Source organism: Hyaena hyaena, unplaced genomic scaffold (genome assembly GCF_003009895.1).
Source record: "Hyaena hyaena isolate Hyena2069 unplaced genomic scaffold, ASM300989v1 scaffold_240, whole genome shotgun sequence".
Taxonomy (NCBI): Eukaryota; Metazoa; Chordata; class Mammalia; order Carnivora; family Hyaenidae; genus Hyaena; species Hyaena hyaena.
The window spans coordinates 792,055-805,456 of NW_024080873.1; the positions used below are offsets into that span (position 1 = coordinate 792,055).

At 38.8% G+C, this 13,402-nt stretch overlaps 1 protein-coding gene across 2 annotated transcripts in view; it reads left to right on the forward strand.

Moving 5' to 3' along the window:
- MLLT3 (MLLT3 super elongation complex subunit) overlaps positions 1-13,402 on the forward strand; it is a 274,703-nt gene that overhangs the window by 239,873 nt on the left and 21,428 nt on the right. The window lies entirely within an intron of this gene.

Consider the following 13,402-nt stretch of genomic DNA (forward strand, 5'->3'; position numbering starts at 1 on the left):
CATTTAAACTGCCATTCTAATCTAAATATACATGTGGGTGCCTAAGGAGACTTCTTTCTTTTCAAGAGGATCATTCTTAACAGCTCTCAACTCCTTGCACTTTGGGGCACTTCTGTTTTCCTGAGGGCTACTCTGTTTTCTTTTAAAAGAGGTGAGGATGATTTGTTTGCTTGCTGTATTTCTGATTTTTAAAGGCTAGCTGTATGTAAAGTTTATTTACTGTGAGCCGCAACTTCATAGGCAAGACGGCTTCTAGGATGTGCTACAAGGTAATGTAAGAAGGGGGTAAGCGTGAGGAGATGAATAGAAGACATTTTACAGGGGGTTTCTCTTTATAGAAGATTTCAGGAAAACCTTACCGATTTTAGGTCACTAATTTGCATATAGCATGCATTGACCTAATTAACAAACTAGAGAAGTTTATAAAATAGGTATGATTTTCTAATATGTCATCATATAATGGAACCCTGATGTTTGTTTTTTCCCTCAGACTGATTTAAAGTAGAAAAAAAAAGGTACCATTCTCTCTTGACTTCCAAGTATTTACATATATTTTATCTACCCGGGACTTGTCAAAGTCCATGTTAAAGAAGTTAGAAGTTACATATTGAGGTTTCTTCTGCTCTTGATTGTAATATTATAGACTTCCTTTTATTTTCTTAAAGAAGCTAAGGATTAGACTGGTAAGAATCTTACTAATCTGAAATGATCTTTTCATTCAGAAAAGAATAATACTGGTCTTTCATTTTGTCATAATTATATAGCTTATCATATTTTGAAAAACCATACCTCCAAATGTTTTTCTTTCCCCATTCACACATTTTTAGATAGTAAAGCAAACAATGTAAAACTTAACTTACTGAAAAAATAACACCCCTTGTCATCTAACTACTAGAGTATTTGGTAGAAATTAGTTATCTCTTAATTATGGATTACAGTGTTTCCTTAAAATCTTTTTGATAACCCCAGAGAGACTGTCTTATTTCTTAGAAAATTATTGCTATGCAAATTCTTACACAAATACGTGTATTTAATTTTCAATTTAATAGTTATACCTTACGCCTGTTTGAATGGTGGTTGCCTTACAGATTAATATATGTGACAAAACAATATATGTGACAAAAACCAAGTTAAGTAGTAACAAAATTTAAAGAACATGGCATTTATTCAGAGTTGGGCACATTTGATACCTGGGCAATAAGGTCTACTAGAGAAGTAGAGTTACGTAGTTTGATATTTGGAAAACAGAATGAATGTGCATTCACTGGCAGAAATAAATTTTCCTGGAACTGTATTCCAGGAGAATTTACCATATGGGTCTCTAGATGTCCAGGGTTAATGTTTTATAAAAATGGGCAAAGTAATTTCATGTAAATACTAATCTCATAAATTAATTTTTTTTCTGATGGGGTAGAACATACTGTTTTTACCCAGACATGGAAATATCTAAAGGCTTAAGAAACTTTTTTTTTTGAATAACATTTCCTTTTTAAATGTTTTCATTCCAGCATAATTTCAGAGAAAACAGAAGCTGATCATAATAACTCCCTTTCATTCCAGGAAGAGTCATATTTAGTCAATTCTATTCTAGAGCAGAAAGCACAACCTTAGTTTTGCTTCACAGCTAGTTTTTCCCCTTCTCCCCCGCCTCTCTAGCTCCCTCCCCCATTGCTCAGCCCATACTCAAGGAATTGTGCAGTTTGCCCAGTTCACCAGGAAGTTTATGGGAATAATATCAACATTTCTAATTTTCTTTCAGATTTTTAGTTTATAAGAAAACACTACTTTCTAGACTAATTTGCCTTTCAGGTTTCAAGCAGCCAGCTGGTAGAGAGGACTTGACCTTTTACACATTTCGTATTGTTATAAGATAAAAAACCAATCTCTTAGGAGACGTTTAAGTCAAATGCAATTAAGTGGAAAGAAGAGTCTGTGTTTTATACTTGCTTTTCAGCACTTGGTCTTTTACGTGTAGTGGACAAAAAGGTAGTAGTCTTTACTATAGAGGAAGAAATTTGAATGCCACAAGGTGAACGAAGTGTGCTAAAGTTTTAAAATAAAATGTGTATGTTTGAAATATGCGTGCACGGATGGGTATGGTATGGTTCAGATTTGTGGCATTGAGCTTTTCCTGAAAAATGATTGTATGAGTAGGGAATGCTCTTGTTTCATGAAGATTGAAAAAACAAGTTGAGGTCTTTAAATCATTCTTGAGATATTGAAGTTGAATGAGTTTCTGAGGATCAATTCAGAAACAGTTCCAAACCATCCTCCGAGAATGCCATAAATCATGTGTGCTGGGCTCTAATTGAACAGCGTGGATCTGAATCCTCATTAACTTGTCTGTAAGGGAGAGAAAATTGAAGACAGCAAGGAAGAGGCCGAGGAGAAGACCTTTAGCCAGTGCTGTCCTGAGCTGCCATTGTTGAAGGACATCCTTTGAGCTAATTTCAGTCCCATAAAAAAAAAAATCTATTTAGTGATTAGTAACCAGTGGATAAGAGCAGAAAGCCCAAGTGAATAAAGGCCATAAATACTGAAGTCCTTGGGATAACAGCCTGTAAAACTGTCAGAAAGCATTGCTTAAGTGACAAAAGATAGCCCAAAGTAACAAGAAACGCTAGCTCACCATGCAATACTCCATATTCTCGAACAGAAGACATCATTTCGTTTTCTCCAAAAATAGAGGTTCTTCTTGAATCCGGTACCTGCCCCACTTTCTTTATTTGTAGTGGCTGGTGCCCCCTTTGCTTTTAATTTGTGGTTGATTGCATTTGCTCGTAGGAATCATGATGCCTGTTAAAGATAGCAGTGTTTCCAAAAGTAGAACTCTGATTACTGAAACTTGTGTTTAGATCCATCAAGATCTACTTACTTGCTGAGAATGTTTAGCCTAACTAGAGTGAGTGGGTGAGTATGTGTGTGCGTGTATTTTTAAAAGGCAGATGGTTAGGAATTAGACGCTGTTGAGTGCCTTTCTCTTGTTTTTAAATTAAAGTCTGAAGTTCACAATTCTTAAATATTTCTCCCTAAGGGAAAAATAAGTAAAACCAGAAGAGTATAAGTCTACATTACAAACAATTTTGTGATGACTGTACAATATTGTGATCACAAATGATTCAAGTCTTGCCAGCCCGCCCTTGAGATGTGTTTTCAGAGTTAGAGAAAATTCAAGATGATGGAGTCAAAGGTCTTTATTCCAAGCCCCTATTGTTCTGGGGGGGGGGGGGGTTGATGATTTTATGGCAGTTGGATTACAATGTTAGCACGCAAAATGATACATTTTACGGCTTTACAGTGTAACCTTCAGATCCCAGATGTGTGTTTTCGAGCAGGGTCTTCAGTGTATATAAAAGAGTGGTGCAGTGTATTTACAGAGTTAGGGAATTTTGTCAAGTAATGGGCATTGGCTTTTCAACATCCTGGCTGTGAGAACTGGAGGTGCCGTTCACTTGAAGGGAGCAGATGTTAAAGGTTCTCGCCCTTGCCTCCCTAATCCCAAACACCCTTGAAGAAGAGAAACGTCCTATTACCCAAATAGGCATCTTTCTGATGGTGAGAAAAGGCGGTAAAAGGCAGTAAATCTGCCTTCTCATTATAAAGTGCAACAATAGATTGATTTATGAAGAAAAGCAACTGTTGGGCTTATATGTGTGCATGGAAATGTAGGTTCCTTTTGAGTCTTACAAGCAGTAGCTTTCTTCCTATTCTTGACAAGAATTTAATAGTACTGGTGGGGGACATGTTGATTCTAAATGCCACAGTTTTTAAGGGTGTACATTAAGAAGAAAACAACAGCAACAACAAAAAACCCACCTCCTAATGTTTCCACATGAGAACAATCTCTTAATGTGCTGTGTTGTTGCTGTTTTAGTTTGTTTTCGTTAAATAGAATTTCGTAAAATAGAATTCTTAAAAATAGTTTTATTTTTTATCAACTTTGCGTTAGTACTTAACACTTTAAATAGAAGCGAATAGAAGTATAGCATATTTAGATGTTAGGCTGTTTATAAAATTTTCAGTTTCACTTAATGTGTAATTTTCAGCAGACACTATAAAATGATCAGACAGACCCACAGTAAAGATAATTTGAATTTTCAGGGGTAGGGGGAGGTCATGGTAAGTATCTTGTGTTGGGTTTTTAAGATCTTTGTGCACTTTATAATCTTTTAAATAAGCTTATGTCACCTCGTATTTGACAAGGAGTTTGTTAGAGTATTTCTATTTAACTTCAACGTTAACATTTCAGCTCCAAGTATATTTTGAGGATAAAGTATATAGTACAAAAATCTGGATGGTCTCTAAATAAATTGATATGACACTGCCTTGTATATTTAGCACCTGTCACTCCAGAATTTGTGATCTTTGTGATATAACTAAGATTTGGGCAGGTGAATTACAGAATTCAAACTGATAATTATCTATAGTATTGAGGGTAAAGCTCATCTCTCTCAGTAACTTTGTATCCCCAAGGTATGTATATTTCTAAATTGTAGCAATGGCTGTGCTAACATTACGTACAGGAAGGCCCATACAGATACTTGAAAAATTAAAAAGAAAATAAATACCAACAAGGGTCCTATTATTTTCTTCTACCCCCATAGTTTACCTTACGTACATCTATATGCACATGCATGCACATATCCACACCCGTGGAACTTTGGAGTGCTGATCCAGAAGAAAGGGATTCAGTATGTTACCTGGAAAGCACAGTTATTTTAATTAGGGAGATAAAAGGCTTGTAAAGACTTAATCCTGCAATCCTGATTGCAACTATCAGCAATCTTTGTGATAAATCATAGACCGATAATGAGAAATGTTGCATTTTGACCTGGTGATGATTGGATGGTTTTAAATCAATACTTTTTCCCCAGCGGACTTTGGTTATTTTGAAAGTCAAAGTATCATGAAAATAAAGGTCTTAGCAAATAAAATGGAGTCTTGCTGCTGCTGCTAAGATAGTAAATCTAAGCTTCACATTAATGGGGAAAATTCTCTAAGATGTCCAGAGATAAAACTTCTTGACATTTGTGTGAGACTACAAACGTTCTATAGGTGTCCATCAAACACACTCTGGCCGTTTTAAAGTAAGCCATTTTTTTTAAAAAAAGGTCTAAAGTTAATGAGGAAATAGAGTTAAATGTTTTGTTAGATGATCTCTTCAGGTGTATCTGTGCTTTAGTTCATTTCAATTAATTACCATCTTTCTGATACCCTGAGTTCATTTTATTTAATTCTGTTTAATATTTTAAATTTTATAATCCCAAACTGAGAGCTATAACCACTTATAACGTACTTAGGACTTTGTTCAGTGCTGCCCTTACATGGTGAGAGAGGCCAACAATACTTTTACATTATTTCGGGCATCCTGTGCACCGGCACAGGTGGGTTATTTCACAAGTAACTGAATAGTTGTTCTGACAACAGTTTCAGGATCTTACTGTTAACCGATGAGCAATGGCGTTTTAATGGTCAGTGGTCAGCTTCAATAATGGTTAATTATGGGGCAATTCTGTGAGGAAACTTGTTTTTTCTTTCTCTTTCGTGAGGCATTACAGCTCTAAGCCCTGTCACTTGTAACTTTTTTCTTTCTCTACCCTAATCCTCAAAATACACGAGAGAGAGAGAGAGAGAGAGAGAGACCGAGAGAGAGAGACCAGTTAAAAGATAAGTCTCTGGCATTACACCTCAGTGGTATATTTTATGGCCAGTTGCGAAACACAACTTCTATGCACACGGTCTTTGCTCATGGAATAGCAACATGCTCAGAGGTGGTGCAACTGTAAATGGTCTGTTTCCAGATGATTTCTCATCCCTAAAGCTCTTAACAAGTGAGTGATTTTTGGAACACATCTGGCACATACAGCATCTTGCAACAACCGGATTTTTGGAAAGATCATATGTTCTGGCCACAATAGTCGGTAGCAGCCTTCAGAGTCCAACTGGTGATGAGAGATAAAAGAGTTGGGGCTCTTGTGTTTAAAAGAGAGGAAGCTAAAAGAAAATTATAGCCATCCCTAAGTGTGGAAAAGGGTCTCATGGAAAGATTTATAGGCCCTTGTTCCCCAAGGCCATTTCGTTTCCTAATGGGATTCTGTGTTCTCAGAGCGGGGATGATGGGCACAAATGATGACAGCATTTAATAATAACAGTGAAGATGACAAAAATAAGGAAGAAGGTAGCAAATGCAGTTGCTCAAAGCAGAAGCACCACAATATAAAGCCGATTATCTTAGCTTCCAGGATGATTTTGTCCGTAAATTGGGTATGTAACAGAAATAAGGACCTTTCCTGCTTTGCTAACAGGAAAGAGGGCAATTCTTAGGACCTTGTTCTCTTACCAGAAAATGACAGGCATGACAAGAGCTTTTGATAACATGAGGGCCCAGCAGACTCAATACACTTAACAGTTTAACATCAAGTTCATTTGATTTGTCGTAATACCTACAAATGGCGAGGGTTTGCCAACCGTTTGGTCACAGGCTCGAGTCCAGCAATAAAAGTTGTAGCTTCCTATGCCACTGTCCTTTCCCCAATTTCTCTTTGTTTTCAAAGAAAGACCTGTTGGCAGATTATTTAAAACATTAAATCTTTTTTTTTTTTTTCCTGAAGGCTTACGTATGGGTTGTAGAGAAGAGCTGAGTAACAAGACTAGATCACTTTAGAAGATAAATAAAATAAATGATCGTAGTGTGTTGCCTGATGTCAGTCTTTTTGATCAGTACCAATGTCAAGAGGATCAGAGCCATCCTAGGAGAAAACTCCTTGCTTTTTTAAAGCAAAACTTATTGAACTAGTGAGGTGCGTAGCCAGGGTCTGTTGTAGTATTGATTGGACAGATGTTAGAAGTAATTGACAGAGACACATTCAGACCCAGGGATGAAGGGTTTTGTTTTATCACTGGTTTGTTTTGGGTGCCAGTTGCAAAATGTCCCTTATGTACAGAAGGATATTCAGTGCAGCTTTGACAGTGACATAGAAAACTCTGTTCCCTGACTAGTGTCATAACAGGCTGTTGGTGTGTTCAGAACACTGTTTTAAATTAATTCTGCTTTGTCAAGGTGTAAGTAGAAAGAGAACTGGATTAGAAGTCAGAAAACTTGGATGTTATTCCACCTAAATATTACCTACTGGCCACTGAATCTTATCATGCTTTAGTTTCACCACCAGTAAAATGGGGATAAGAAATACACTCTTTTGTCTTATTTATTATTCATTTTTTTATTTAAAAAATTTTAATGTTTATTAATGAGACAGAATCAGAGCATGAGTGGGGGAGGGACAGAGAGAGAGGGAGACACAGAGCCCGATGTGGGGCTTGAACCTACGGACCGTGAAATCATGACCTGAGCTGAAGTTGGGATGCTTAACCGACTGAGCCACCCAGGCACCCCTGCCCTTTTGTCTTTTTTGTTTTTTTTTTAATGTTTTTATTTCTGAGAGAGAGAGAGAGAGAGAGAGAGACGGTGTGAGCAGTGGAGGGTCAGAGAGACAGGGAGATACAGAATCTGAAGCAGCCTCCAGGCTCTGAGCTAGCTGTCAGCAACAGAGCCTGATGCAGGGCTCAAACCCACTAACTAGGAGATCATGACCTGAGCCTAAGTCAGATGCTCAACCAACTTAGCCACCCAGGCGCCCCCCTGCCATTTTGTCTTAATCAACTGGGGCTGCCCTAACAAAATACCACAGACTAGGTGGCTTAAACAGCAGGAATTTATTTATCTGTCCTAGAGGCTGGGAAGGCCAAATTCAAGGTGCTGCATGACTTGGTTCCCCTGTGAGGGTTTTTTTCTTGCAGCTCCGTCTCACTGTGTCTTCACATTCTGGGCAAGGAGTGAGTAGGGGGAGCAAGCTCTTGGTGTCTCTTCTAAATAAGGGTACTAATCCCATCATGAAAGCCCCACCCCCATGACCTCATCTTAACCTACTCATCTCCCAAGAGCCACAGAGTACCATCACATTGGGGTTTAGAACTTTAACATATGAATTTTAGCAGAACACATTCAGTCCGTAGCATTTGCCTTTCTTATGGTTGAGCAAATGAAATAATATGATAGAGTTACCCAAAGATATATTAAGAAGCTAGAGTTATTGACCGAAGTTTTTCAAAGTCTGATTTTCCTGTACGTTTCTATATGATAACTTTTGTTCTTTTGGCATGTTTATTTTGAAGCGGTTATTAATGTAAAATCAGATGAAAAGAAATGTTCTCATGTCTGGCCTTTTGACAATTCACTCTTGGGTCATTCTTGTTAGATTAACTTAATCTGTGTTATTTCACAACTTTTTAATGCTTAGTTCTTTGCTTAAGTGTGACCTACCTTTGTTGACATACCTATCATGGTATGTTAGCTATCCATGGGAATTGGTAAGAGACTGCACGTATATGATGAACATTTTCCATAGTTGTTTAAAATGGATGTCATTTTTCCTTAAAAATGAATTAAATGTATATTTGAAAGTTGAGTTGGATTATCTTCAGTTTCTTATAGAAGAGAGACTAAGTGAGGTAGTCTTGTTTTTTTTCTCAGTTATATCAGGATACAGTTGACATATAACATTGTATTAGCTTAAGGTGTATAACACAATTATTTGATACATGTATATATTGTGAAATGATTGCCACCTTGAGTTCAGTTAACATCCATCATAAATGAGGTAGTGTTTTAAATGATATTCTATGCTGGGGTGCCTGGGTGGCTCAGTCGGTTAAGCATCCCAACTTTGGTTCAGGTCATAATCTCAAGGTTTGTGGGTTCGAGCCCTGCATCGGGCTGTGTGCTGACAGCTCAGAGCCTGGAGCCTCCTTCAGATTCTATGTCTCCCTCTCTCTCTCTGCCCCTCCCCCACTTGCTCTCTGTGTGTGTCTCTCTCTTAAAAATAAATAAATGTTAAAAAAAATTAAATGATATTATACATTAAGGGTAAAAAGTGTCAGATGATTATTAATTTTTAGTGACAAGAAACATAGTACTCTAGTCACAAAAGTTGATAGAGATGTAAATAAACTGTATTACATTTGTGATTTCTTTGACCAGAACTCACCCTTGACAAAGTCTTTCTGGATATTTGTGCAAAAAAGATCATTTCTATTGCAGGCTCTGTTTTCTTCTGCTCAGCAAGGCAGACATTTTGTGGAAAACACGTAGCAATGTGTCTAAAATAATTTCTGCTTACCTAGTTATATACCCTCCCTTTCCCCTGAAGGAAAAAAAAGCGCATATGGTATACTCCCCCTTTTTTCTTTATTTTGATTGCTTTAAATATCAAGTTGAAATTCTGTTCAGAAATGCAGTGGCCTGTGAGAAAATATGGGACTTCTGCCTTCCGATCACCTAAAGAGGAAGGCTTGCTCCCCGCGTAAGAAACAACGCCAGATTTACAGGCCCCCTCGTGTGACCTGCCTTGACAGGTGTTCTCTTTTGAAGCACTTCACTTGTACGGGTTGTAAACATGTGGTTTTTCTTACTTGTCCTGAACAAACGTAATCCTCCGTAGAAAATCCATTATCAAATGATTTTGCATAGCCATTTAATGTTGATGATTCCATTGCAAATCTTGGTAGGCCCATTGTTTCGGTTGTAAAGATAGATCTTGTTTTAGGCGAGAGAGCACTACGTGGTCTACTGTTAATAATAGTAACAACCAAAATGGTGATTTGCTACCCCTGTAACAGTAGTGGGCTAGGAATTTTGACTTTATTACACAAGTTAACATTATCACTTCCACATGGGGTTCAGTGCCCTCACTCTCTGAGGACATTGCACTGCTTAAGCAATAGAAATTGAGATGATTGTTTTTTTATCTGAATAAAGTCAGGTTTTATTAGTTATTGTAAAAAGGTTTGAGTGGGCTTGAGTGAGAGAGATTTCTAAGTTTAACACAGTAAATGTTTGATATGATAATAATTATAGAATTTGAGGTTCTTTTTTTTTTTAGTTAATTTTTGAGAGGGAGAGAGACAGAGCATGAGCGGGTGAGGGGCAGAGAAAGAGAGAGGATAACACAGAATCTGAAACAGGCTTCAGGCTCTCAGCTGTCAGCACAGAGCCTGACGTGGGGCTCGAACTTCACAAACCCTGAAGTCGGACGCTCAACCAACTGAGCCACCCAGGCTCCCTGAATTTGAGGTTCTTAAGCCCAGACTTTTGTCTACTGTGGAACACACCATTTAAACTTCATGTCTAGTGTTTGAGAACTTAGTAGGTCTTGGGCCTAAACAAGAAGAAGCCAAAAAAAATTTTTTTTACTGGGGCAGATTTTGATATTTCCAAAACAAGATCCAATTAGCCAGTAATGGGAATAATCAGAGGCTCAGTGACGTTCTCTACTTAGGTTTTGGCACATAGACACAGAAGGAGGGGAAAAGAGGAGGCAATCATCTTTTCAGTCCTCAGGGACTGTAAAGAGCTTGATCTAGTCTTCTTTATGGTGAATGGTTATTTAAAAAAAAAAAAACACAAAGAATCTTTCCTAGTTTATAAAGTCACCCTTGATTTGTGTTTTTGGAGAACAAATCTGATTTTATTTTCAAATAAAATACAGACTTCACTTAAAATGAGCAACACTTTTTTTTTTGGTTGGACTTGATAAGCCCTAAGACTGTGTCAGCCACATCTAATAGCAGAGTGGCTTTTTGATCAGTTAACATCGAGTCAAATTTTGCCCTGGTCTGGGTAGGTAAGTTTAAGGTCCATCCACTCTGACATGATTTTGTACATGCTGCTGCTGCTGCTGCTTTTTTTTTCTTTTTTCTTTTTTTTTTTTTTTTACAAATAGTTTATTGTCAGGTTGGTTTCCATATAATACCTAGTGCTCATCCCCACAAGTGGCCCCCTCCATGCCCATCTCCCCCCTCCCCCCCACCCATCAGTCTTCAGTTTGTTCCCAGCATTCAAGAGTCTCTCATGGTTTGCCTCTCTCCCTTTCCCCCACCATTTCCCCCCTTCTTCTCCCCCACGGTCTTCCATTAAGTTCCTCCTAATCCTCCTATATGTGCAAACGTATGGTATCTGTCCTTCTCTACCTGACTTATTTCGCTCAGCATAACACCCTCAAGGTCCATCCATGTTGCTACACATGGCCAGATTTCATTCTTTCTCATTGCCATGTAGTATTCCATCATATAGATAAACTGCTAGGAATTTACCCAAGGGATACAGAAATGCTGATGCATAGGAGCACATGTACCCCAATGTTCATAGCAGCACTCTCAACAATAGCTAAAACATGGAAAGAGCCTAAATGTCCATCAATGGACGAATGGATCAAGAAGATGTGGTTTATCTATACAATGGAATACTACATGTACATGCTTCTTAAGTGTTTTCATTGAGTGGTAACTGCGTTTTTTTGGTTTTTTTTGTTTTTGTTTTTGTTTTTTTTTTTTAGGGTGCATTTTGATGAGTAGGCAGGGAAGCTACTTCTGGATCCATCAATAAGTTTCTAATTTTTCTCAATGCTTTTTTTTCTCTTATGACTTCATAAGTTTAAGAATCTTTCCAAAACATGCTTTTGCAGTTAGAAAGAAAGCAATGATTAACCTAGTATCAGTGGTGTTCTCCTTGGAATTTTCATTAATACCGTTTGTTGAGCTTTTGCAATATGAATATGTCTGGACCCCTCACAGCAAACCGATTGAATTTGAATTTCCTATGTATAGAATCCCCCCCCACCCAACTGTTTCTGATGAATATTCATGGCTGTGAGTCTCTGGGTCCTTGATCAGTGGTTCCTAAAAGTCGGGTTGGTCCCTACAACAGCAGTGCGTCACCTGGCAACTTTTATGGACTCCAGGTTCTCATCCCCATCCCAGAATTATTGACTCAGAAACGCTGGAGTCGGACCCAAATGTCTGTGTTTTAACAAGTCTTCCAGGTAATTCTAATGCCCATGAACGTGGGAGACTCACTGTCTTTGATCATCCCAAGGGGTCTCCTTGGCTCCCAAACCACAAATCCTTGTTCTGGTTATGAAAAAGCTCTGAGGACATTGGAATTTGCTGTCCATCATTCAACATTGTATCCTTTTCCCTTCACCTCTGTTGCTTTAAACTTTGTATTTTCATATTTTCAGTGAATTACTATGTCTTCTCTTCTAACCCCTAAATCCTTTGTGGATCAGGCATGGTGTTAATGATAAACATTGAATGAAAGCCTTTTTCTCCGGCTGTATCATGTTCTTTACTCTTGGTCAATTTTCTGATGGCTGGTAACTGGAATTATTAACCTTGTTTGTGGTTAAGAAGCTAAAGGAAGGCTGCCCGCAGGTTTGGTTCTGGCATTGGCACGATGCTTGAGACACATGGATCAAGTTTAGCATGGAGTGGTTGGAGAGATGGCCGCCATCTCCTCTTACTTTCCTAATTAATGTCACTCTCAGCAAATAGCTCTGGCAGAACGGCTCCTTTGAGCCTAGTGCAACATGACTGGTCTGGCGGGAGGGGGAAATAGAGCTCCCTCCACTCACTGCAAGGAAACCTCTCTTTTGGCTCCCAAATGGTTTCCAGAGCTATCAAAATAATACCATTTGCAGACACTTCATGGCTGAAAAGAGCAACTTGGAGAGGAAAAGGAGTGCTCCGCGGCCCCCAGGAGAAATGTTTTGCAGCTGGGCACGGTGCACAACTACTAACTGGACGCCCTTGCGGTGGGGGGCTCACCTTTGTGGCTCAACAGTGGAAGAGCCACTCACCAGAAATGAAGAGCACCTCACACAGGCGTTTGTGATTGTAAACCACCTCTTGTTTGTGGGCCACAGACAGCAATGAGGAGGACATTGTGCTGCAGATCTCAAGGACATCTTGCGGTGGTGAAGGGTTGGTGGCCGCCTGCTGCTCATTAGAGATCCTGTCTGGCTCTTTTCCTGCGGAATGAGTGGTAGATTGCTGACACCTGTTTTCCCATCCAGCCTGAGGATGTGAAGTGTGCCTTCGGAATGCCTGAAAGTGCTTCCTTGTGTCCGAGTCTGGATCTCAGTGTTGCTTGGAGAGAAGGGGGTTGGGATTCAGTGCGGGGCAGGGAGAGGAAAAAATTGGTGGTGAGAAAACTGCATTATCAACTGAACTGAGGTTCTTTTCCTCGTTCAGCAGCTTCCTACAGTGCTCTGAGTTTGTCTTCCACGTGGCCTGATACCTTGGTCACCCACTGAGCAACGTAGAAAGAAGATATGGCCTGGCCCTGAAAAGACCTCATATTTTTCTCAGATAACACGAGTATATAGTTGAGATATGAGCACATCAGAAAGCAGGTAGAAGTAGCCCACTCATGCAACCAAATTTACCAACATTATTTTAAATTTGGCCTCAATCTGTACAGTTCAACTGTGTTGATGGTACAATAACATTCCCTGCACTATTCCATCCTTGTATATGCTCTTCCCATTTTTACCTACTGTAAAGCCTC